The 23756-nt window shown below is 47.3% G+C and overlaps 1 pseudogene; it reads right to left on the reverse strand.

Moving 5' to 3' along the window:
• Nucleotides 1–212: 212 nt before the first annotated feature.
• LOC140223191 (protein FAR1-RELATED SEQUENCE 5-like) lies at nucleotides 213–15423 on the reverse strand (annotated as a pseudogene).
• Between the last annotated feature and the right edge of the window lie 8333 nt (nucleotides 15424–23756).

Here is a 23756-nt window from a genome sequence, read left to right on the forward strand (position 1 = left end):
AAGAGCATGCATGAGCATGAAGCAAGCATCGTGGATGTGTTGAGTTGTACTACCCTTACTTTCTTGGAATTATAAGCTACCCTCATGGTTTTAAAATCTCCATCCTTTTGCATGCTTTCAAAGACATAGTACTCTTTAGCAGCCAGCAGCTGCTGCTGGAATTCTCCAAAGACCTTATGGGTGAAGAGCTCATGACCATGCTTTTCCATTCCCTATGACGACTTCAACACAGGGGTTGTGTGGAGGGTCATATTATCAGCTTCTAGCTCCTTGTAATGTTGGTGTTCCAAGGCATCAAACCTAAGCCAAAACTCAACCAAAGCATGCGTAAATCCAATGAAACAAAGAGAAGTAAGAGTTGACACTTTCCAACCTAAATGTGGTCCTCAAAAGTCCTAACAAGGGAATGTCTCTATAGTAAACTGGTACCCATGACAACCTTATATCAAACTTCCGAACAAACCACTCATGGTGTTCCAAGCCATATTGTATCATAATTCTTGACTATCGTCCTTCAAATTCCTCCAGAGTTTCAGATGACCATACACATAAACTCAAAGTCTTCATCCTCCTTGAGGTCAGGACCAACCTTATCATGAACCTTCCTCAATATGTGCCACATGCATAGTCTATGGATTGATATTAGGAAAACATTTTGTATCGCAACCTTCATGCTAGCATCTTCACCAGTTATAATTACAGCAGGTTCCACACTACCTGTTGACGCTAGATTTCGTCACTAGTAAAATCGGCGCCAAGAAGAGAGGGAATCAAAGAAGCACAGTTGGGAATCGGTCGAATGGTGCTACAGTGCGAGATCGGCCGATGACTTCTGTCTCGCTTCGGGTCGAACGTGCCGGAGTTCTAATCGGTTGCCTTTCGCCGATAAGGAATCGGCCGATTAGGAGGATGGGTTAGTTGGGCCTGTATGGGCTTGGAAAGGAATAAAAGGATGAGGGGGAGATCAGCCCATGAAGCGTGGAGTAACCAACCTAGCACGAATCGTGCTTGTAGATATTCGTTTTCTGTTTGAATTAGGGATAGAATTCTAGTCGGTTAAGAAGTTATCTGTGCGGGGCTATAAATAGCTACCTTTGTAAATCTGTAATCATCAACAAATCAATACAACATACCACTTTTTCCTCGTATTTACTTTCAAGCAGACGACTTCGTCAGTACTTTTCTCTTTTTCACGAGTTCGTGCGGGTTGGCAGGGCTGCATCAGCTTGATCTCCGGCCGATTCTGTAAGTTCCGTTTATCGAGTAATATCTAAGCTTTAACTTCGGGCGTATCGCTGTTGTTTCATTTAGATTTATTCACTAGTTATCGATATTTACTAGAATCATAGGGTTTTGCCTGTTGTTCTAGTTTTATCACCAGTTATCCAGCTAGGAATCGGTAGTTTCGGCTTCATTCATGTTCTGCTATTAAATTCATCTATTGCCGATTAGATCTGTTCCTAGTGTTGTTATCATAGCTTTGTATCGATTACTTTAGTAATTTTCCGTCTACAAGGCTACAGTGATCGGCTGGCCTATAGCCGATTTCTTTATTACAGCAAATCGGCCAATTCGCTGATAGGCTCTCTCGAGATCGGAAACTTAGCCGATCGTGATTTCTGGACCTGACACGTATTCTTCCTTGCCAATCAACAGGTCAGATTGGCTGGCACGCCACGCGAACCGCACCAGGGCAATCACCCGAACAGGAGCTAAGTAGATTCTCCTGGGTCGTGTGTTGGACGCTGGGATTCGGTTGACCGATTTCTAGCGCCAACACACTTTTGGCACGCCCGATGGGACCAGCACAACCGCCATCATGTCGAAAGCTGCTGAAGTCTCCGAAGACAACGTCATCGAGGTGACGGAAGCAGATCTGAAGGACGACCAGAAGGAAGAACTGGACAAGTATACGGCACAGTTCCGGAAAGCTTGCCTACAGTCTTTCAGTCGCTCCAGAAGCGGGGAGACTATCAAAAAGACTCTGTTCCCTGCTCCTCGCCAGATCACGATTTCTGAGGACTCGGACAAAATGGCCGATATGATTCAACAGTCCATTTATCACGCCTTCGTTGATCAGTCCCCGGTACTTTCAAACATGGTGCACAACGCCGTTGTCAATTCCTTCGCTGGTGGAATACCTCAAGAATCCAGGGGACCAACCTATTTTCAGCCGATTCCGCCAAACCAGAATTATTCGAATTCGGTTTCACAGCCGATCCAATTTTCTGTCGGCGGTTCAGGTGCTTCTTCGTCATCAGCTCCTATGGGGTATAACTCCATCCAACTGTCTTCTGCGCCGTTCCCTCCAGTTAGCCCATCACCCTGGGGGGCACCTTCAGCTACGGTCGGTCAGAATCAATTGGCCAGTCAAGGAAACCCTCCATTCCAGGCATCTTTCCAGGCGGCCACTCGGCCGACCGTACCGCCATACCAGCCTGTCGCTCCGGAGGTCAACAAGACAGCAGAGCTCATGCTATATGATGAAACGAGTGGCTCATTCAAGCAGCCGATGTTCAATATGCAACCGGCTTTCAATCAGATGCCACCTGCTTTCACCCAGCCTCAGATTATTCCGCCTCTAGTTTACCAACACGTGCCAATACCTCAGCCAACGGTTCACCAGCAACAGCCAGATTGGTCTGCACGTATTGCGGAGGTGATGCAAGAACAATTCAGCTTAAAGCCGAAAGTACAAAATTACACCTACAGAACACCATACCCGTCTACATATGACCTATTGCCGTTTCCCCATCGGTATAAAGTTCCTGACTTCACTAAGGTTTCAGGGATGGATGACACTTCGACCGTAGAGCACGTGAACAGATTCATCATCCAATGCGGGGAGGCAGCTACGCAGGATGCCCTACGGGTGCGATTGTTCTCTTCATCTCTGTCTGGTTCGGCCTTTCAATGGTTCACGACATTGCCGCCAAACTCGATTATCACATGGGCCGATTTAGAAAGACAGTTCCACAAATACTTCTACGCCGGGGTGCATGAGATGAAACTGTCCGATTTGACCAGCTTCAGGCAAAGAAGTGATGAGCCGATATCCTCGTATGTACAGAGGTTTCGGGAAATCAGGAACAAGTGCTATTCCCTGGCTCTAAACGACGCACAGTTGGCCGATATAGCTTTTCAAGGCCTTCTGCCCCACATCAAAGAAAAATACGCCTCACAGGAGTTCAAGAGTTTGAGCCAGATTGTCCACCGATTGTCTGGACAGGAGGTACGTTCCTTCGATCCACGAAGGAATTTTCAGAAGAAAGTGGCGTTCCTGGAAGAGTTAGAGGACGAGGAAGACGGTGAAGTCGGACTTGTGGAGTGGATCAAGGGAAAGAAGCCGATATCATGCCCATTCGGCAAAAAGGAGCCAGAGGTATTCGGTTTTGACACGACGAAGGCCGATAAAATATTCGACCTTCTCCTCCAGGAAGGACAGATTAAACTCTCGCCGTACCATACAATACCTTCTGCCGAACAACTAAAAAAGATGAAATACTGCAAGTGGCACAATGCCACATCCCATGATACTAATGAGTGCAAAATTTTCAGGCAACAGATACAGTCGGCCATTGAGCAGGGCAGACTTAAATTTGAAGTGCCGACAAAATCGGCCAAGCCAATGAAGATCGACCAGCACCCTTTCCCCACCAACATGGTTGATACGGGAAAGAATTCACTCCAGACAAAAGTGCTGACGTCTGAATCGGCTAAAAAGAGTGGCGCCGTTGACCCCAGAAATCAAGCTACGCCTGAAGATGTCAAGGGGAAGCGGCGGATGGAGGATGACGATGGCGAATCAGAAGAGCCACGCATTACTTCCCAGTTCCTACTTCAGAAGTATCAATGTCAGCATGAACGCTCAAGGTCCCGGGAAGAAGCAATGCGACGGCACGAAGATCACTGGAGGTGCCCTTTCTTCATCCACTGTTGGGAAAACAACCTAAGGCTACCTTCGGCCGATAATTGCCCAGAATGCAACGGTCCATATCGTGGCAATCTGCCGTTCAACAGGTCTCACTCCAGAGACGGAAGGCCAGAACCGATCAGCAGGAATTGGCGCAATCAAGATGACCAGTGCCTTCCCGTGCGTGATCGGCTGGGGGGCAGAAGTGACCGATATGATCGGTCGGAAGATAGACGCCATGACAGGCAGGGGGGCAGGACTGATCGGCATGACCGGGTAGAAAACAAGGCCAACGTTCATAGCCGGCTCGAAGAGATGGCAGATGCTAGGGTGACAGACGAAAACCCGTTAGGACGCGAACCGGAGTGGGAACGTGCCAAATCAGGGGGTAGACCAATAAACCCCAGGTGGTGTCCCGACGGATTGACCAAGTCGCAAAAACGAAGAATCCAACATCTCCGCCAATGGGAACAGCAAGAAGAGGAACAATAGAGCACGTCGGACAGGAAGGAAGGAAAGCCTCAGGTGTGGCGCCCCAAAAGAAATGATAAAGGAGACGACGGGTCGGCGGGTGACGAATCGGCAGCCGAGATCGGCATGGTTTTCATACTGCTGATGGAATTCATGACTCCCGCCGATCAATAGGATATATCGGCGATAGAAGACCAAACGGCACAGTTGGCTTTGGAGCCAATGATGGCCACGTTCGAGAAGCCCGAAGATGACGAACGACAACACATGAAGGCGCTGTTCCTTAAAGGGCATGTGGACGGTCGTCCCCTCACTAGACTGATGGTAGACGGAGGAGCCGCAGTCAACATCATGCCATACGCCGTGCTCCGGAAGCTTGGAAAAAGCGACGACGACTTGACCAAGACGGACATGATGCTCAAAGACTTCGAGGGCAACGTGTCAAACGCTCGCGGCGCTCTCTGCGTTGACCTCACCATCGGCAGTAAGACCCTTCCTACCACCTTCTTTATTATTAATGGCAAGGGATCCTACAACATGCTACTCGGCTGGGATTGGATACACGCAAATTGCTGTATTCCGTCAACAATGCATCAATGTCTCGTACAATGGGTCGGCGATAACATCGAGGTAGTCAAAGCTGATTCCGCATACAGCATTGCGACAGCCGACACGCAGCAATGGAGCAGAGAAACCGTCAGGTGCATATCCGGCAGAGTATGGGAGACCGATTTCCTGAAGGTCACTGATTTTGGCCTACAGCCGATCCGAGCAGTCGGCTCCGAAGACTCAGAATAGATGGATCAGTTCGCCCGAGAAGATGGGAAGCTAGGGCACGGGTTCACGTCGGCCGATTCATTAGAGATGATAGACTTAGGCGATGGTACCAAACCAAGGCCGACTTATATTAGTGCAAATTTAGACCCAGAGTACAAATGTAAATTAACAAATTTGTTAAAGGAATTTAAGGATTATTTTGCTTGGGAGTATCATGAGATGCCCGGTTTAGACTGATCTATTGTTGAACATCGGCTACCCATAAAACCAGGGTATCGGCCATACCAACAGCCCGCACGGCGCTGCAATCCTAAGATTCTACCAGACATAAAAGCCGAAATAACTCGGCTAATCGAAGCAAAATTTATTCGACAATGCCGTTATGCCGAGTGGATCTCCAACATTGTACCAGTATACAAGAAGAATGGAAAGCTACGCGTTTGCGTTGATTTCAGGAATCTTAATCAGGCCACACCGATGGATGGTTACCCCATGCCGACGGCCGATGTACTGATCGACGCTGCCGCGGGGCACAAGATTATTAGCTTCATGGACGGAAACGCTGGGTACAATCAAATACTTATGGCCGAAGAGGACATACCCAAAACGGCCTTCAGATGTCCAGGCCACCTTGGCTTGTTCGAGTGGGTAGTGATGACTTTTGGCTTGAAGAACGCTGGCGCTACGTATCAGAGAGCCATGAATTACATATTTCATAAGCTCATTGGCATTCTGGTGGAGATCTACATCGATGACGTCGTAGTCAAGTCCAAAGGACATGAAGAGCATCTGGCCGATTTGCGAAAAGTGCTAGAGTGCACCAAGAAACACGGGCTTAAGATGAACCCCAATAAATGTGTTTTCGGCGTATCCGCCAGATAGTTCTTAGGATTCATGGTGCACGAACGAGGGATTGAAATCAATCGGAAGACTATAGCGGCCATCAACAAAGTCGTGGCCCCATAGAACAAAACCGAATTGCAGTCTTTAATCGGCAAGGTGAATTTTATCAGAAGATTCATATCTAATCTATCTGGGCGGATTCAGGCGTTCACGCCACTGTTGAAGTTAAAGCCTGACCAGGAATTCATATGGGGGGAGGAGCAGCGCAAAGCATTGGAAGATATCAAGCAATACTTGGTCTCACCACCGGTATTGGTTCCTCCTCAGACTGGTAAGCCGTTTAAGCTATACTTGTCAGCTGATGAAAAAGCTATTGGGTCGGCTCTAGTCCAGGAGTTCGAAGGCAAGGAACGGGTAATTTATTATGTCAGTAGAAGACTTCTGGACGCTGAAACAAGATATCCTCCAGTGGAGCGGTTGTGCCTATGTCTTTACTTCTCATGCACTAAACTCAGGCACTATTTACTATCGGCAGAATGCGTGGTCGTATGCAAAGAGGATGTAGTGAAATACATGCTATCACTGCCGATCTTGAAAGGACGAATCGGCAAATGGATCTTAGCATTGTCAGAGTTTGACCTACGGTATGAAACAGCAAAAGCCGTCAAGGGTCAGATCATGGCCGATTTCGTCGCCCAACACTGCGGACCAGAGATTGCCCTCGTAGAGCCGGCACCTTGGACTTTATATTTTGATGGGTCGTCATGTGGGGTCGGATTAGGAATCGGCATTGTTCTCATATCTCCTCGGGGGGCAAGCTATGATTTTTCTCTGCCGATAGAAGCTACCGCTACTAACAATCAAGTAGAATACCGAGCTGTATTGAACTTGCAACTATTAAGAGAGATCAAGGCCGAGTCTGTTGAAGTCTACGGGGATTCCATGCTTATAGCAGATCAGCTGACCGGAAGATCCGAATGCAAGGACGACGTGTTAAGAATTTATTACGAAGATTGTTTACAGCTCTTAAAAGAATTTAGATCGGCAGTAATCGAGCACATCCCAAGGGATCACAACGAGGGTGCCAACAAGCTCGCCCAGCACGCATCTGGGTATCGGCCAATTCTGGGCGCTATGGCTCTAGATTTTTCGGCCGATGACTGGCGAAAAGAAATTGCCGATTACCTGAAAGATCCGTCTAAAAAGGTGGAACGACGAGTACGTTTTCATGCTACTAAATACGTACTGCTCGAAGACGACCTGTTCTACCGAACGATCGATGGTGTTCTACTCAAATGCCTTGGAACAGAGGAGGCCAAGACTCTGATGGGAGAAATCCATGAAGGGGTATGTGGAGCACACCAATCGGCCCATAAGATGAAGTGGATGATCAGGAATAATGGGTACTACTGGCCAACTATCCTCAAAGACTGTTTCAAATATTATAAGGGGTGCCAGGATTGTCAAAAGTTCGGGAATGTCCAGCGTGCACCCGCATCGGCTATGAATCCCATTATCAAGCCGTGGCCGTTCAGGGGATGGGGAATAGACCTTATCGGCCAAATTTACCCACCATCAAGCAAAGGGCATAAATTTATTCTGGTGGCTACTGATTACTTTACCAAATGGGTAGAGGCAATTCCGTTAAGAGCCGTGACATCGGCTATCATGGCCGACTTCGTAAGGGATCACATCGTCTACCGATTCGGCATCCCTCAGACTATAACAACCGATCAAGGTACAATGTTCACATCGAGGGAATTTGAGGAATTTACAACCGATATGGGAATCAAATTGTTAAATTCTTCTCCGTATTACGCCCAAGCCAATGGTCAGGCAGAATCCTCCAACAAAGGGATAATCAAGTTGATTAAAAGGAAAATTGAGGAACAACCAAAGAAGTGGCACCTATGTTTGACTGAGGCCCTATGGGCGTACAGGATGGCTTGTCATGGGGCTACCAAGTTATCTCCCTATCAGTTGGTGTACAGTCACGACGCAGTACTACCATGGGAATCGAGGGCGGGATCGAGGCGTATTTCGCTCCAGGACCAGTTAACGGTCGATGACTACTCGTCACTTATGAAAAGGGAACTTGATGATTTGGCTGGCCAACGATTGAGAGCTCTGATAAGTATTGAAGAAAACAAAAAGAAAGTAGCCAGGTGGTACGATAAGAAGGTCAAAGTCAAACAATTCTCCCCTGGGGACTTAGTATGGAAGTTAGTATTGCCGATTGGGTCGAAAGATCCTAAATTCGGAAAATGGTCCCCTACATGGGAAGGGCCGTATAAAATCGGCAGATGTGCTCCAGGGAATGCTTACATTTTGGAAACAATAGAGGGAGAAGAATTTACTAGAGCTCTGAACGGAAGGTACTTAAAAAGATACTACCCCAGTATATGGGTCGGAGCATGAGGAATTAACCGTAACACGATCACACATAGCCGATACAAAACGGTTCAAACACATAGTCGTCCAAATCGGCCGATTGTATTCATTCGGTACGGGCGATGGGTTACACGGCCGACAAAACACTAGTCGCCATTAGAACAAAAAATACAAATAACTAATTATTTTTCTTCTTGCGCTCGCTCCCAGTCCGGTCCAACTCATTCATGATGCGGAGGTATTCTTCTTCTATTTCTTTCATTGAAGCCTCCGCTTCAACTTGACGAGGGAGAGGATGACTCCGATCCATGGGCGGGCGGGAAGTTCCTGCCGCCGCCTCTTCAAGAACGACTCGCTGAGGAAGCGGATGGCTCCTGTCGGTTGAAGATTGCCGGCTACCATTACTCTCCAAAAACTCCAAGACCACACGAGCCTCCGCGGTAACGTTGTCTCGAAGTTCGTCACGATGGGCCCTGATCAGCTCCTTATCCTCTGACGACAGTGGGTCCTCAGAATGTATGAGCTCAATGGCGCGTATGAGCTTAGGGCTAAGACGTTGAGGCTGAAACAAAGAAAGATTAAAAAAGAGGCATCCTCTTCCTAAGATCTAAAAGGAGAAAGGGGAGTCAAAGCCAAGTTTTCACCTGGTTGACAGAGGAGGAAGAAGTCGACGAAGACATGACGGAAAGCCGCGCCGACGAGAGGAGTAAGAGAGTAGAACCGAAAGCCAAACTGGTACTATCGGGAGGAAGTGCCTAGGCCGGTACTTATAGGAAAAAGAGGCATGGAAATTTGGTAAGGATACGTCCCATCAGAAATAAGAAAGGCAATAAATAGAAAGGGCATCGCGAAGGACGGTCAAAGCAGATAGTAAATGTTCATACAAAACAGTCACTGTTTTACAGGTTACCCAGAAGGGTATCGATAGCCGTGATTGCCCGGCGCCGGATCTGATCGGCAGAGTCCAGGACCCGTTGGTCGTCATCCGCCGATCTGGGGACTTCTGATGCGCTGCGGTGGAGTTTCAGGGCCTCGTGGGCCAGGTGCTGCCTCTCCCGCTTCAAATCGGCAATGACAGACGGGAGTTCTTGGAGCCTTTTCTCTTCGGCACTGATTGCCTTGGTCACTTGCTCCATCTCCTTGGCGAGCTCCGCCCTCCGACGCTTGAGGCGGTCTATCTCGCCGATGATCCCCAGGCGGGAGTCCTCCAGAAAATGGATACGCCGATGCGCCTCTTGAGCTTGACGCTTGAACGCATCCTCCTCTTCACGAGCCTTGGCCAGCTTGGTGCGATCGGCCATGTGACGAAGGGCTCTGAAGACCGGGATCCTCATGGACTCGATGAAGGCCGCCGACGCCAGGGCCTCCTCCGCCTCTTCTGGTACTCGTCCGCTGACGTCACTGAAGAGCTGCCGAATTGGTGAAGCATCTTCTACTAATCGGCCGATGTCCCCTTGAAGGAGGGATCGGATACTAGCAAGTTTGGCTCGGACGTCATCAGGAATGGAACTCAAGGCAACTTGGCGGGAAGTGACTTCTTCATCGTCGGAGAGGGCAACCGCAAAAGAGAAAAGGCTGTTGTCGGGGGTGTCTTGTTCCTGGAAATAATAAAAAGGGAAAATAAATCGGCTGGGAGTGGAAGCAAATCGGTTGAGTAAAGCCGGAGTATAACTTACCACTAACGGATTTCTTCATGTTGCAATTGGGAAGCCGTCACGCCTTGCTCAGGGGCTTGCGCCATGGGTTCATCAGAAGAAGAGGACTCCACAATGATCGGCGCGGTGCTTGGACCAGCTCCCTGAGAAAAGACCGGTGGTTGAGGAGCGCTTGGTGTGCCGATGGCCTATGTCAGAGAATTGAATAAGTACATTATGCAAATACAAAGGAAAATCGGTGAAATAGTACTATACCTCAATGGATGGAAGCGGGGGCGCGTCGATGGCCGATTGGGCTGCTGCCGATTGTTGGGTGTCCATGGGAGTGCTCTGCGCAGTCTGAGTTAAGAAGAGTTAATATTAGAACAACAATCGGGAGGAATGAAACTTGGGATTACCTGAATGGCCTCTAATAGCAGCGACGCGGCGGCTGCCCCAACTTGAGCGACGACTTGGGTATCGGCATCTTTAATGGCTTGAGAGGGGGGTGCAGCTGGAGTCTCTGCCGATACGAGCACAGGAGGATTCGCCGATTCTATACGGGCTCGGACTCGGCGAATGGTCTTCTTGGCAATCCTCTTCTGAACTTGTTTTGATCGGCCAGCAATCACGTCCACGGATGGAGCATCATAGCCGATGAGAGGGTAAGAGGTGTATGGATGATGACTCTCTATTAGCCGTCCGCTCCGGCTGTGTGTTGGAGGTGTACGATTCTCGGCCTGAAGAAATAGTAAAATCATTAGAGCTCAGTCACGTTAAGGGGAATAAAAATCGGCTAAGGAAAGTACCTCGGCATTCGGGTCGATGTTGGCTGGGTCCAGGAGGTTGCAGTATGCCGATGCCAAATTGCAGAAGAGAAATTGCTTCCAATCGGCCCACTAGAGTTTGAACGGCTGGACAGCAAAGGGAGCTGCTATCCAATTGCTCAGGTCAATGGTGCTGGAGTCTGGAATCCGGTCTCGTATCCGACTGTAATCCAGACCGGATGTGAGCTCGTCTCTGAATTTGATTCGGCCAGCAAAATACACTTGAATCGGCAGCTGACCCATGCCGAATTGATGTGCTGCAACAGAAGGGTTGTAGAACTCATACGTGGGGGCATCTTTCCCCGAGAAGAAGTTGGCTGGCAAGATTCCTGGCTTGATTAACTCTTCGTTGAGCTCTTCGTCAAAACGGCCAGTGGTCGAATCAAAGCAAGTTGGGAGTTCAAAGACCGGGTCGTCCCGCCGATAAGGAAACCAAATGGCTGCATCTTCATTAAAGCCATTATAAAAGCATCGGAAGTACTCGGCCACCTTTGTAGCAGAATATGTGCAACCTGGAAAGGCTGAGGCCGCTTCAGCAAAGGACATGCATCGGCGACGTTCGGTAGGGTCTTCCGCCGATTCGATGTTGGGGAACATCATACGGTCCACTCTCTGCTGAGTGATTTCACTCATGTAAAGGTTCAGCCACAAGTTGATGAACCACCAGGGTCCGCCTGGATTGCCGATCGGCTCTCCCTTGGATAGTCTGATGCCGATTTGATGAAGCATGTGGTACGTGGCCCCTAGCAGATGTTTCCCAAGAGGGACATGGTTTCCTCTAGACAGTGCTTCAGCTAAGGCCTGGGTATTGGTTGACGGGCCAGCGGCTCTTCCGCAAAAGAAATGTTTTTCTAACCACATCATCAAGAAGGCCGTATGCTCCCTATTCTCAACAGACCCGATTCTTTTATTACTTCTGATGAACCCCTTCCACCCGCCGATTCCTCTTGTGTCCAGCCGATGTGACGTTGCGGCTAGAAGGTGGAAGGGTGTGTCCGGGGAAGAAATGTCAAGGCTGGTCAACAGAACCACATCGGCCAGTGTTGGGGTCATAGGTCCGTGCCCAAATAAGAAAGCATTAAGTGCGTCAGACCAAAAGTAAGAAGCCGCTATTACCAACGGCTCATTTTTCTCCATCTGGGACAAGGATAGGTTGATGCACTGGCCGATTTTGAGCTCCTCCCATGAGACGCTCTTCGACGCGGCTACCCGTTGGTACCACTCCCTCCAACCTGGGGTTTCATTCGGCCAGGACCTAAAAGTACCCAACCATTGATCTAAGTCCATGTCGGACAGTTTGAAGGGTATCCTGTGGGTTTCCAAATTTATAAGCTCTATTGGATCTGGGTTCCCCATAGGTCCGAGACAAACAAGGCCGGGATTTCCCGTAAGGTGTATGGTAATGCGATGCCTAACTGCCTAAAAAAGGAAAGGGGGGTGTAAAAAAGTAAGAAACAGATCTAAAGTAAATGCGTTGCCGATAGAAGAAGGATTCGGTATTTACCTCTGGGATGAAGTTCTGTGTGGTCGGCGTGGTCGCCGGTGCAGATGCGGACGATGAGGCTGTGATGGGGATCGCCATTGGGATCTTCGATGAAGCTCCTTCTTCTGTGGATGGAGCAACGGCCGTCGCCACTACCGCCAGAGGCGCCACTTCCGGAACATCGCGCGCTGGAGAGCTGCCGGAGGGAGCCGCCATTGGGGAAGAAGGGGAGAAGTAACAGGAGGTTGGCGCTAGAAAGCTTCGGCGGCAAGGGAAGGATGCTGAAGAAAGAAGAGGGCGCGCGTGCTGGAAAAGAGAGACGTGAGCTTGAAGAAGAAGTGCGGGGTGAAGCGCTATTTAAAGGATGCCTGAAGGAGGGTAAAAATGGAATTTTCACCGCGCCGGCGTTTCGAGTTTTTCGGGAGTAGTGGCTGTCGTGGGCGCCCGTTTCGAAAAGATTGCAATCATCAGCTGGAAGACCGCGAAACGGAAGGATATTTTCATTGCGGCCGTTTCAGAGGAGAGGTTATAAAGAATTTCGAAGTAAAAGACTATGTTTTACTCCGAAACTGGGGGGCATGTGTTGACACCAGATTTCGTCACTAGTAAAATCGGCGCCAAGAAGAGAGGGAATCAGAGAAGCACAGTTGGGAATCGGTCGAATGGTGCTACAATGCGAGATCGGCCGATGACTTCTGTCTCGCTTCGGGTCGAACGTGCCGGAGTCCTAATCGGTTGCCTTTCGCCGATAAGGAATTGGCCGATTAGGAGGATGGGTTAGTTGGGCCTGTATGGGCTTGGAAAGGAATAAAAGGATGAGGGGGAGATCAGCCCATGAAGCATGGAGTAACCAACCTAGCACGAATCGTGCTTGTAGATATTCGTTTTCTGTTTGAATTAGGGATAGAATTCTAGTTGGTTAAGAAGTTATCTGTGCGGGGCTATAAATAGCTACCTTTGTAAATCTGTAATCATCAACAAATCAATACAACATACCACTTTTTCCTCGTATTTACTTTCAAGCAGACGACTTCGTCAGTACTTTTCTCTTTTTCACGAGTTCGTGCGGGTTGGCAGGGCTGCATCAGCTTGATCTCCGGCCGATTCTGTAAGTTCCGTTTATCGAGTAATATCTAAGCTTTAACTTCGGGCGTATCGCTGTTGTTTCGTTTAGATTTATTCACTAGTTATCGATATTTACTAGAATCATAGGGTTTTGCCTGTTGTTCTAGTTTTATCACCAGTTATCCAGCTAGGAATCGGTAGTTTCGGCTTCATTCACGTTCTGCTATTAAATTCATCTATTGCCGATTAGATCTGTTCCTAGTGTTGTTATCATAGCTTTGTATCGATTACTTTAGTAATTTTCCGTCTACAAGGCTACAGTGATCGGCTGGCCTATAGCCGATTTCTTTATTACAGCAAATCGGCCGATTCGCTGATAGGCTCTCTCGAGATCGGAAACTTAGCCGATCGTGATTTCTGGACCTGACACGTATTCTTCCTTGCCAATCAACAGGTCAGATTGGCTGGCACGCCGCGCGAACCGCACCAGGGCAATCACCCGAACAGGAGCTAAGTAGATTCTCCCGGATCGTGTGTCGGACGCTGGGATTCGGTTGACTGATTTCTAGCACCAACACTACCCATTGCATTCGAGAATGTCTTAAACAACCATGTGTAGGACTCTATCTTCTCATTAGATAACAATGCAGCCCCAAACAACACATTCACCTTATGATGATTAACTCCAATGAAGGGTGTGAATATCATGTTATACTCATTCGTGCTGTATGTAGAGTCAAAAGATACTAAGTCCCCGAAATGAGAGTAATTTTTTCTACTAGTTGCATCCGCCCAAAATGCATGGACTAACCTGCCCTTCTCATCGATGACATAATCAAAATAAAATGCTGGATTTGCAAGTGCCTTTCTGTTCAGTTGGTTAACAAACATTTGAGCATCCTATGACTTTATCAATCACCTTAACTTCCCATGGTAATGCTGTAGGTTCCTTAGTGTGCACCCAACATTCTCAAACCCACCAAGGCCGACACGAAGGAAACGATATGCATATGAGGTTCCAATGCTAGTGCTATGAAATCTGAACAACGTATTCTTCACCTTCTCGCCAACTTCTCTATTTGATCGTATGGGATGATGCTTATTAGGTGAGACAAGTGCATGTGTATGCTTTTCCACAAAAGTGGTTATGATATACTTACTTTCCTTTGTCTGCTTACAACAATCATTGCCAGACATCAATATCGAGTGATTTTCCTTTCAGATTTTCTTTTCCCACCGTATTCAGGTTCAGATTGTGTCTCATCTTTGTGCTTACGGAACCCTTCTCTTGAGCAGTAGAAACGCTTATTCGTCACCAAACCATTCTTTGCCTTGTGCTGACCCACATGTACTGGAAACCCAACATGTGTAGCATAGGCTTTGTAGAACTCTTTGGCTAAATCTAAGTCCTCAAATGTCATACCAACTGCTGGCTTTGAGGAGTCATCATATTCCGGTATGTAAGATGATCCCTACACAAAAACAACATTCCAATTATATCTTTTGTATAGATCAACTAAGGGGGTGTTTGGATCTCTGGGCTAAACTTTAGTCCTTGTCACATCGAATGTTTAGATACTAATTAGGAGTATTAAACATAGTATATTTATAAAACCCATTGCGCAGATGGAGGCTAAACGACGAGATGAATCTATTAAGCCTAATTAGTCCATGATTTGACAATGTGCTGCTACAGTAACCATTTGCTATTGATGAATTAATTAGGCCTAATAGATTCGTCTCACCGTTTAGCCTCCATCTATATAATTAGTTTTATAATTAACTCATATTTAATTCTCCTAATTAGCCTTCGAATATTCGATGTGACACAGACTAAACTTTAGCTCTAGGATCCAAACACCCCCTATGTTTTTGGAACAACACGTAATTGCTTACGCAGAATGGTATAGTCCATGATTTTTGTGGTGTTGTATACGCCACACCCAAAGTGACATTCTCACATTCCAACGCAAAGGACGATCCGTGCATAAGAAAGCATGAACATATTACATCGTACATGGTGCATAAGAAAGCATGAACATAGTACATGTTCTTACAGTGAATGGTGCCCTCCGAGATTTTTGTGGTGTTGTACATCCCACACCCAAAGTGGCTTCCACTTGGATTACTTTACTGATTCTGTATTAGACAACACACTAGGCAAATCAAGTGTCATAGCATTTCTCGTTTCAAGATTGAATTCCATCCTTTCTACAAGGTGAAGACATTAAGGGCCTGTTGGTTGCCTTGACGAGGGTAGCCTGGCTCGTACCAGCCAGCCAGGCTCCCTGGAGCCAGGTCGAGTGCATACAAGACCTCCTTGTTTGGTTGACTACGTGCAATGAGCCAGGCTCATAAGAGACGGTGTTTGGTTGCCTGAATGTACTCCAAATTTGAAAAACTAGATACAGGGAACGGTGTTTGGTTAGTCGCATGCAACAAGTTGAGGTTACCTCCTGCATACAGTGGTAAGAATACCACTGCCTTGTTGTTGACGCCAGATTTCGACACGTATGGAATCGTCATCGAGAAAGGAGAAGATTGGCTAATGTGGAAGATTGGAAGGTCATGATTGGGAACCGGCCGATTGGTGCTACAGTTGGGGATCGGCCGATTGACGCTACAGTGTTTTGGCAGACGGAGTTGATGGAGATCGGCCGATTGACAGGCTGGAGTGATTGGACCAATATGTTGGAGGTATGCCCTAGAGGCAATCATAGAGATGATGATATTCCATTTGTATCCATGATTTGTATATTGTGTTCATTGAATATCCATTAAAGGCTACTTGAATTGATTTGCAATTATGTGAATTGTATGTGAAACTCTTTACTTGTATGGTTATTCTAAAGTTGTCCCTAGTCGGTGTTCATGTGAGGACACACATGAATATTAGACTAGCACATGTATTAGTTGATGACTATGTTTCACAAGTCATGGACATGGAGATGTTGAACTAATAATGTGGACACATGTGGAGACATGTGTTAGGACTGACCCAACACGAGAAGTAGTTCTCTCTTTAAACAACATATACGCTTTGTCCTTAGACCTGAGATTGTCGCATGTATTCTAGATGTGGATTGACCTACTTAGGGGCTATCAAACGCTGCACCGTAACAGGGTAGTTATAAAGGTAGCTTTCGGGTTTGTCAAGAAGCATGCTATGAGACATGGTCAATCAAGATGGGATTTGCCCCTCTCTGATTGAGAGTGATATCTCTGGGCCCCTCGAGTGATTGGATCCGAAAATGCATGGCCATGCTACGTACGGTTAAGAGTTAACCTACAAAGGGATTCCGAATCACAGGATCGAGAAAGAGCGGTCGGCTTGAAGCTAGACCAAATATCGTGAGGCAAAGGGAATAGCATGTATATTATGTTGTGATGGTTCGTCTGATATGATCTTCGTATGCGTATAGGAGTTGGCACGTCTTGCTAGAGGCCGCTACCGACTATTGGGCCGAGTAAGAGTACTCGGGCCATGTCTATACGTATCCGAACCCATAGGGTCACACACTTAAGGGGCTGGAAGCCCAATTCGGATCTGATCCGAGTTGGATTAGGTTTAGGAGTACTAATGGGCCTCGGATCCAGAGGCCCATCAGGAACCCCTATAAATAGAGGGGTGGGGGCGCCCTAGGGTTTGACACCTTTTTGCTAAACACACTTGCCGCGCCTCCCACGCCCTCGCCTGTTGCAACTCGCGGATCTAGCAATCCGGCTTGCGACGCTTCCTCCCTGCACGTGTGGATACCTTGGAGGTGTTGCGCCTGCAGCACTTGGACGAGCCATCGACGAGCCGCCGACGAGCCACGACGAGCCGACGACGAGCCGCGGCACCGGAGGCGATCTTGCTGTGCACGTGGACGAGCTGCTGAGGAGCCGCTGGACGTGATCGACTACGTACGACTACGTTGTTCGACTACGTACGACTACGTGATCGTCTTCACTGCACCGACGCATATCTACATCTTCCGCACCAGTAGTGCGTCGAGTGGTAATCCCGCGATCCTTATACAGCAGTTCTTCCTGGTTATACGCGGTAGAAATTTTGATTTGCGCTAGCGTAGCCTACCTCGTATCCCAACAGTGGTATCAAGAGCCTTAGCTGCTTAGTTTTGGATTCGGGATGTGTGCATATGGAGATATGCGAGTTTTCTGTTTGATCTATGTCCTGATTTCGTGCCCTTGCTGCAATGGTAGTGTAACGATATACTCCTACCGGTCGGTTTCCGCCATCGGAGTTAAGTGATACACGTAAATCCAGTTGCAGTGAGGGAAGATCAATATGATTGGTCGAATCGAGATCCAGGGTCATACGCCAGGCGCATTAGATGTGCAATGGTAGATGGGTTGACACCTTTTTGCTAAACACACTTGCCGCGCCTCCCACGCCCTCGCCTGTTGCAACTCGCGGATCTAGCAATCCGGCTTGCGATGCTTCCTCCCTGCACGTGTGGATACCTTGGAGGTGTTGCGCCTGCAGCACTTGGACGAGCCATCGACGAGCCGCCGACGAGCCACGACGAGCCGACGACGAGCCGCGGCACCGGAGGCGATCTTGCTGTGCACGTGGACGAGCTGCTGAGGAGCCGCTGGACGTGATCGACTACGTACGACTACGTTGTTCGACTACGTACGACTACGTGATCGTCTTCACTGCACCGACGCATATCTACATCTTCCGCACCAGTAGTGCGTCGAGTGGTAATCCCGCGATCCTTATACAGCAGTTCTTCCTGGTTATACGCGGTAGAAATTTTGATTTGCGCTAGCGTAGCCTACCTCGTATCCCAACAGTGGTATCAAGAGCCTTAGCTGCTTAGTTTTGGATTCGGGATGTGTGCATATGGAGATATGCGAGTTTTCTGTTTGATCTATGTCCTGATTTCGTGCCCTTGCTGCAATGGTAGTGTAACGATATACTCCTACCGGTCGGTTTCCGCCATCGGAGTTAAGTGATACACGTAAATCCAGTTGCAGTGAGGGAAGATCAATATGATTGGTCGAATCGAGATCCAGGTTCATACGCCAGGCGCATTAGATGTGCAATGGTAGATGGGTTGACACCTTTTTGCTAAACACACTTGCCGCGCCTCCCACGCCCTCGCCTGTTGCAACTCGCGGATCTAGCAATCCGGCTTGCGACGCTTCCTCCCTGCACGTGTGGATACCTTGGAGGTGTTGCGCCTGCAGCACTTGGACGAGCCATCGACGAGCCGCCGACGAGCCACGACGAGCCGACGACGAGCCGCGGCACCGGAGGCGATCTTGCTGTGCACGTGGACGAGCTGCTGAGGAGCCGCTGGACGTGATCGACTACGTACGACTACGTTGTTCGACTACGTACGACTACGTGATCGTCTTCACTGCACCGACGCATATCTACATCTTCCGCACCAGTAGTGCGTCGAGTGGTAATCCCGCGATCCTTATACAGCAGTTCTTCCTGGTTATACGCGGTAGAAATTTTGATTTGCGCTAGCGTAGCCTACCTCGTATCCCAACAGTGGTATCAAGAGCCTTAGCTGCTTAGTTTTGGATTCGGGATGTGTGCATATGGAGATATGCGAGTTTTCTGTTTGATCTATGTCCTGATTTCGTGCCCTTGTTGCAATGGTAGTGTAACGATATACTCCTACCGGTCGGTTTCCGCCATCGGAGTTAAGTGATACACGTAAATCCAGTTGCAGTGAGGGAAGATCAATATGATTGGTCGAATCGAGATCCAGGGTCATACGCCAGGCGCATTAGATGTGCAATGGTAGATGGGATCTACTGCCGGGGTCGGGATTTTGCCGTATGCGCATGCTTCGGTAAATCAGCCGTAACTTTTCGGTACGATCTCGGATCGAGGCGATTTTTATACGAAAATTGATCTACAGAAAAAGTTACACGTGAATTTCAACCGCTTTGCCGTTTTCGGCGAAATTAGATTTGCCAAATTCGGCTTGGAAGATGGAGTTTCGGGCCTCCCAAGTTTGGAACGTTAGGACGCCTAACTCTCTTTTGCAGGATGTATCTTGTGATCAGTATGGCCCCCTTGTGTATGTGATGCATGTGTGTAACTAATTCGTGACCTGCGTGTCGCGCGTACGGCAACACGGCAGGAGCCATATGTGTTGTCACTTTATTGTATTTAATGGTCTGCGTACCAATCTGTGATGATCCAAGCAACTATGTAATCTTCATTACTAGATTCTTTACTAGCTATTAGGCGTAATAGCATGCTCTAGTTCTTGGAGGACTCATCACCAGGAGGATGGCGCACATGGAACATGGAGATGGAGATCACCATGGTGAACAGGTTCTATGGAGATGGAGATCACCATAAGAAAAACGGGCCATACTGTGTCACAACTGTGTGAATGCTATTCTGTTTTATGTTTTACTTTCTGCATGCTGTGATGTTAGAAGTAGAACGATCCCTCACAAAGTTTAAGTTAGTATGCCCTCCCAACTAAAACTTGCGCCGTCCCATGTCTTGTACAATCAGTGGTGGGTCTATGAAATTAGGGTGCCACTAGTTTTCCTTGACTAGACGGGTTTGTGTCGGACACTTACACGCATAAGGGTTGGTTTGCTTAACAAGGTTATCTTAACGGTTAAGGACCTTGGGGCATAAAGGTTGGGCGCCGAGACATAGAGATGTCACCCAACAACAGGAGTCATATGTGACATGATTAGCAAAAGTTGCTTACCGATCTACCTCGTTTGCTAGCGGTGATGCTAAAGCTCACTAGTAGACTTGTTAGTTGTGGATCCTGAATCACTAAGTTTCAATAGAGGGATATTGATTTTAGTGGGAGTAGATTCTGTTAAAATAGTTTAATGTAATTTGCTCTATCATGGATACATTTGTCTTATTGTATTTTGCATTACTTTTGTTGTAGATTAAATGGCACCTAGCAACACCACCGCATCGTTTGCTTTGCGTTCGGTCCTTGAGAAGGACAAGTTGAATGGAACAAACTACTCGGATTGGATCCGTAACCTGAGAATTGTTCTCAGGACTGAGAAAAAGGAAGATGTTCTAGACACCCCACTACCACCAGTACCTGCTGATGATGCATCTGCTGCCGTTAAGGCTGCTTACAAGAAGGCATTTGATGCTAATCTTGAGGTAAGCTGCCTTATGCTTGCTTGCATGGAACCCGAGCTGCAGATGCAGTTCGAAACAAATCATGAGGCTTACGATATGATCGTGGCGCTCAAGGACATGTTCCAGACACAGGCTAGGACCGAAAGGTTCAATGTGTCCAAAGCCTTTCTGGAGTGCAAGTTAGCAGAAGGCGCAGCAGTAGGACCACATGTAATCAAGATGGTTGGTTACACTCAGCGATTGGAGAAGCTGGGCTTCCCAATGGGCAAAGAGTTGGCCACTGACTTCATTCTCTCATCTCTTCCGCCTAGCTATGGGAACTTCATCTCGAACTACCATATGCATGGGACGGAGAAGGGTCTGAATGAGCTGTGTGGTATGCTCAAGACAGCAGAGGTAGACATTAAGAAAAGCGCTAGTACCAGCCATGTGATGGCTGTACAGAACAAGCCTACCTTCAAGAAGAAGGGCAATTCTTGGAAGAAGAAGGGTAAGGCTGGAGTGTCCAAGCCAAACCCAGCGCCCAAGGCTAAAGCTGGACCTGCTCCAGATAAAGAGTGCTTTTACTGTCATGAACTTGGTCACTGGAAGAGAAACTGCAAGCAGTACCTAGCTTCGTTGAAGAACGGCGGAAGTAAGAGTACTTCTACCTCAGGTACGCTTGTTGTTAATGTTATAGACAACATATTTCTCGCTGATACAGTTATTAATTCTTGGGTATTTCATACCGGATCGGTTGCTCATATTTGCAATTCGATGCAGGGAATGATAAGAAGTAGAAGCGTGGAAAGAGGAGAAGTTGATTTCCGCGTGGGCAATAATGCAAGAGTTGCTGCTTTGACCGTCGGGACGATGCAACTCCACCTCCCGTCAGGATTTATTATGGAGTTGAATAATTGTTATTTTGTTCCTAGTTTAAGTCGAAACATTTTGTCTCCTTCATGTTTGATGAGGGATGGTTATTCATTTGCGAGTGAAAACAATGGTTGTGTGATCTCTAAGAATAATATGTTTATGGCTTTTGCACCCATTGTGAATGGATTATTTGTTTTAAATCTTGATGGTTCACCTGTCTGTAATATAAGTGCTAAAAGGCCTCGGCCTAATGATTTGAGTCCTACCTACTTGTGGCATTGTCGTTTGGGTCATATAAGTGAAAAGCGCATGAAGAAGCTCCATTCTGATGGACTTCTAACTTCGTTTGATTTTGAATCATACGAGACATGTGAGGCTTGCTTGCTAGGCAAGATGACCAAGACGCCTTTCACAGGATTTCCTGAGAGAGCAGTAGACTTGTTGGAACTCGTACATAGTGATGTATGCGGACCAATGAGCACGACGGCTAGAGGAGGATTCCAATACTTCATAACTTTTACTGATGATTTTAGTAGATATGGCTATGTCTACTTAATGAGGCACAAGTCCGAAACCTTTGAAAAGTTCAAAGAATTTCAGAATGAAGTTGAAAATCAGCGTGGCAAGAAAATTAAGGCCTTACGATCTGATCGTGGAGGCGAGTATTTCAGCCACGAGTTTAGCAATCATCTAAAGAGTTGCGGAATTGTTCCACAACTTACGCCGCCTGGAACACCTCAGAGAAACGGTGTGTCCGAGCGACGTAATCGAACTTTGTTAGACATGGTTCGATCAATGATGAGCCAGTCGGACCTACCGTTGTCATTTTGGGGATACACTCTAGAAACAGCAGCTTTCACACTAAATAGGGTACCATCTAAATCCGTAGTTAAGACACCATATGAGATATGGACTGGAAAGGTTCCTAGTCTGTCTTTTCTAAAGATTTGGGGATGTGAAGTGTTTGTCAAGCGACTTCAGTCGGACAAGATCACACCCAAGTCGGATAAGTGCATTTTCGTGGGATATCCAAAGGAAACTTTGGGATATTATTTCTACAACCGATCAGAAGGCAAAGTGTTTGTCGCTCGGAACGGGGTTTTCCTAGAGAAAGAGTTTCTCAAAGGAGAAAAGAGTGGAAAGACAGTGCATCTTGAAGAAGTTCAAGATGAGCCAATCGGGCAAGAATCAATGAGTGATGCTAACGCAGCAGAACAAGTTGAGATACCCATGGCAAGAGAAGCACCGCCACAACCACGAAGGTCGGCAAGGCTCCGCGAAATGCGGGAAATATTATTGTTGGACAATGATGAGCCTGCGACATATGCAGAAGCAATGATGGACCCAGACTCCGAAAAATGGCAGAGTGCCATGCAATCCGAAATAGAGTCCATGGGAGACAATCAAGTTTGGAACTTGGTTGACCCGCCTGATGGTGTTAAAGCCATAGAGTGCAAGTGGATCTATAAGAAGAAAAAGGACATGGATGGAAATGTTCACATCTATAAAGCACGACTTGTCGCAAAAGGTTTTCGACAAGTTCAAGGAGTTGACTACGACGAGACCTTCTCGCCCGTAGTGATGCTTAAGTCCATTCGGATTATTCTAGCTATAGCTGCATATTTCGATTATGAGATATGGCAGATGGATGTCAAGACAGCTTTCCTGAATGGAAACCTAGCTGAGGACGTGTATATGATACAGCCCGAGGGTTTTGTCGATCCAAAGAATGCTGGAAAGGTATGCAAGCTTCAGAGATCCATTTATGGATTGAAGCAAGCATCTAGGAGTTGGAACATTCGTTTTGATGAAGTGGTCAAAGGGTTTGACTTCACCAAGAACGAAGAAGAGTCTTGTGTTTACAAGAAGGTTAGTGGGAGCTCTGTAGTATTTCTAATCTTATATGTGGATGACATATTGCTGATTGGAAATAACATTCCTATGCTTGAGTCCGTAAAGACTTCACTGAAAAATAGTTTTTCGATGAAGGACTTAGGGGAAGCGGCATATATTCTGGGTATTAAGATCTATAGAGATAGATCGAGAAGGCTTATAGGTTTAAGCCAAGATACTTACATTGACAAAGTGTTGAAGCGGTTCAGCATGGAAGAGGCAAAGAAAGGGTTCTTGCCTATGTCACATGGCATACATCTCAGCAAGACTCAGTGTCCTTCGACTGCTGATGAGCGGGATCGCATGAGTAGAGTACCATATGCCTCGGCTATTGGATCTATCATGTATGCAATGATAAGTACTCGCCCAGATGTTTCATATGCGCTAAGTATGACAAGCAGACACCAATCTGATCCAGGTGAGAGTCACTGGACAGCGGTGAAAAACATTCTTAAGTACTTGAGAAGGACTAAAGATATGTTCCTCGTCTATGGAGGTC

This window comes from Setaria viridis, chromosome 6, assembly GCF_005286985.2.
Source record: "Setaria viridis chromosome 6, Setaria_viridis_v4.0, whole genome shotgun sequence".
Classification (NCBI taxonomy): Eukaryota; Viridiplantae; Streptophyta; class Magnoliopsida; order Poales; family Poaceae; genus Setaria; species Setaria viridis.